The 3,916-nt window shown below is 31.8% G+C and overlaps 1 pseudogene; it reads right to left on the bottom strand.

Moving 5' to 3' along the window:
• Positions 1-1,177: 1,177 nt before the first annotated feature.
• On the bottom strand, positions 1,178-1,815 carry LOC145032628 (ethylene-responsive transcription factor 1B pseudogene; annotated as a pseudogene).
• Between the last annotated feature and the right edge of the window lie 2,101 nt (positions 1,816-3,916).

Genomic DNA, 3,916 nt, shown 5'->3' with positions numbered 1-3,916 from the left:
GAGAAATTGTTAAAATAGCAAGAATGAAGTGAAACAAACAATTATAAAGAGAAAATAATTAATTTTGGATTTTTCAAAAATAGTGTTTTAGTTATAATACAAGTTAGGAGGTGCGGGAGTGCACACTTGTATTTACTAAACATTGTTAGTACAAGGATTAATCTGTCATTCTTTAGAGATGCAAATTCAAGGATTAATCTGTCATTTCTAAAAGATGTAAATTGTTCTCATTTATCTGTTGAGTAGATAAATCCGGGAAATACAACGACTTCGTTGGAACACAGAAAGCTGAAAAAACGTTTTCTTTTTCATTTTCTCTCGAAATTGATTCTGTGTTTTGTGCCTAAAATCAGAATCGTTTCTTCAGAAATTATTCTAATTTGGATTTCGTGATACCCAAGGCAATTAGGGTCGAAATATCAAACAAAGAAAGTGTATCACACAATTTCTGTTTGTGATCCAGATTTCCTATAACCCAATTCGAAATTCCCCAACATACATTTGGTCATTTTTTTAAGACAATTTATTATTAACTTCACATCAACTATTCAGAAAAAATGTCGTATTAAGGACAATTCTCATTCACGCAGGAATGGGCCAAATGTGCAAGGTCCTCTCTATTAGCCGTGTGTCCGGTCCTCATTGACTATGACATTTCTTCCAAGTATTTCTCTTTTTTATCATATTTTATTTTCTTCGTTCGAATATTGAAAAAAACAAAGTTTTTTTTAAAGATAATTCTCTATAAAATGAGCATGCTACCGAAAATTATAATTACCGTTTTTACTATTTTTTGAAAGTTTTCTAAAAAAGAAATAATTTATACATAATAATTTTTTTTCTATAGATAGCAATTGATATTTTAAAATGTTATTCTCTATAACTCTATAATTTATAAAATATTATATTTAAAAACTCTTTTAAGATAAGGGGATGATTAAATAATTAATATTGTATTAGAATAAGATAAAAGAAAAAGGTAGTTGAAAGAAAAGGTAGTTGGAAGACCGTTGTTATCCAACTATAACAGTGTACATGTTGTAAATAAAACAAAAGAACCCACGTAACAATTGACTCATCCATTACTTTTAACTTTTAACTTTACAAAAAAGTGAAGGACAAAACGTTATAACCAAAAAGGCCGACACCCTCGTACACACACACACAGGTACTGAACTTCAGTTATTCAACCGTATCTTCTGTTCGATCATTTTCACCAAGAACCAGAGCTCTCCGACAATCTCAAAATCTCCTCCAAGTAATCAGCACCCAAGTCCTCTAATACCACCATATTCCTACTATCATCTACCAACTTCGTCTCTTTCCTCTTATTCTCTCTAATCACAGCTTTTCTCTTCATGGCGTGACTCCTTTTCAATGCCAAAACAGGCGAACTCCCTTCCTCAAATCTGTAATCCATTGCTCGAAGGGACTCATAAACCGTTTCTATCGGAAAGTTAAGAATTGCCATTGAACCCCTGGCAACAAATGCAGCTTGATCATAAGCCAAAGCAGCTTCCTCAGCAGTATCAAACGTTCCCAACCAAACCCTTGCGCCATTCCTTGTGGAATCCCTTATTTCTGCTGCGTACTTTCCCCAACGCCGTGGACGTACTCCTCTGTAGCTAATCTTGTCAACTGGAGAAGACGCTGTCTGGTTTGACAAGTCGTCACTGTAAGAGGACTCGTTCAGCATTCCATAGAGAATCATCTCTTCTGAATCGTTTTCGTTGAAGGGAAGGAACTGGTCTGAGGTGTAACTGAAGAACGAAGAATCCATGAAATATAATTTGCTTGTTCTGGGATTGAATCTTTAACTGTTGTGGCTAAAACTTATTTGACTGAGTTGATATCATGCAGTGATAAGTTGATTATATAGGCAGACAAAAAGTTATTGTTTTATAGAATATATAATATAGAAGGACATGTTGAGGGTGGGAATTAGTGGGATTTTCAAAGGACGTGCGGGTCAAAAAAGTGGAAATGGTGGCTATTATACTATCAGTACCAATCCACCTCACTCCTTTCAAAGAGTACTCATTCTTACTACCAAGTGATTTCACAAGCATATATTTACCAAGTTTTATTCTTACTAGTAAGGGGTCAATATTTTCACTCAATATACTAGCAATGAACTAGTAAAAAAATTAAAAAAAAAATAAAATTGAAGTATTTATTTTTAATTTTAAGAAATATTAAATTTTTAGAAAAATATTAAACATAATATGATCCAAAATATGATTATTCAAAATATTTATGATTTAAAAAAGACTATTGATTCAACTTGTTTATGATCATTAATTTGTTATGATCTAAAAAATATTTAAACTTAGATATTTTACAATCTTTAATTATATTTTTTATAATTCAAAATTAAATGATTCAAAATACATAATAATCTATAATTTTCTTTTGAGCAAAAGTTATATTTAATTGAATATGTTATTGATCTAATATCGCATGATTAAAAAATGATTTGATTTAAAATAATTTAATTCAAAATTTTCTGAATGAAAAATAATATGATTTAAAAAAGTATGAACGGGATATATTATGATTCTTAACATTCTTCTTAATTAAAATGTTATAATTGTTAAATATTAAAAACTTAAACCGATATTTAGTTTAAAAATTCAAAAAATCAAAAATTAAAACAAAAACAAAGAAAAATACCACTACCTTTAAGTATGTAGTAAAGATATTAAAAAAATAAAAAGCAGAAGAAAAAAAAAACCAAAAACAGAAAAAGAAATAACTTTTAAAAAAATGAAAAAAAAATTTAAAAGAACAAAAAAAAATTAAAAACGTTAAAACCGAGTCCATGGACATTCACCACACAAGATTAAATCCTCGAGTCCGTATTAATTATCACGGACGTACTTGCGCTTGAAATGCACCAAGAACTCTACCCAAGTTAGTTTTTGTGGCTCAATAGGGCTTAGGGTCTTCCCCAGAGTGTTCCACCAACGAACAATGCCACCTCTAAATTGTCACATTGTAAATATGGTTTGTAACTTGCTTTTGCAACCACATGTCATGAAGGCAAATTCCATCTTTGAGATTTAATCTATTACTCCAATAGGATCTTCTTTTTCAGTGAAAGTTGACGGCTTGCAAGTACTTGCATCCATTTTTCTCAACTACATCATCATGATTATTCCTCCTATCCACAAGCGGTTTAGTTTGACCAACAAATCTCCTATAATTTCCTTCCTCTAACTGACCGTCATTTAATTCCGATTGTTCAACAGGCATTGAAGGTTCACTCCTGTTGTTCAGTAACAATTGTCTCATTTTCTCCCTTTGTTCAGCCATCATGGCTTGCACTCCAGCCATTATGATTGGTTCTGGTGCAACTTCTACTATAGGCACTTGCTCCATTACTTGGGGTTGAGGTTGTTAATTTCTGTTTGCATTTCCGGCTCTACTTCGAGTTTTTGTCATTTTGATCTATACACCAAATTAGACGAATTTAGATCTTCATTCACGATAGATATTTAAATTCTCCTTATCACTCCGAAACATTACATGCTAGTTCTAATATCGTAGTCGTACGCTTAGAATCCTGAACACATAAGGTTTTCAGATCCGGTCGGCAACAGACCATAGATCCGAACAATTAATGGCATATATGGCAAACATATAACATTTAGCATATAAAAGCATTTTAGGCATCTTTCCTAAAATATACCAGTCCTCGTGTCTAAAATATGGTAAACACTCGTCTCACGATCATCTCTTAGCATTCTAAGTTTAAGTCTAGAAATCCTATAAATTCCTAGTTCGCTTAAACTAATACTCTGATACTAACTGTGACATCCCCAAATTTCTCGGCCAGAAAAGACCGATTTAGTTTATGATTTTAAAATAAAATCAGAGTAATCTCTCCAATAAAAATATGCGGAATTTGTCCCAA

This window comes from Lactuca saligna, chromosome 2 (genome assembly GCF_052625555.1).
Source record: "Lactuca saligna cultivar CGN05327 chromosome 2, ASM5262555v1, whole genome shotgun sequence".
NCBI classification, from domain to species: domain Eukaryota; kingdom Viridiplantae; phylum Streptophyta; class Magnoliopsida; order Asterales; family Asteraceae; genus Lactuca; species Lactuca saligna.
This window is presented reverse-complemented; position numbering and strand designations above follow the sequence as displayed.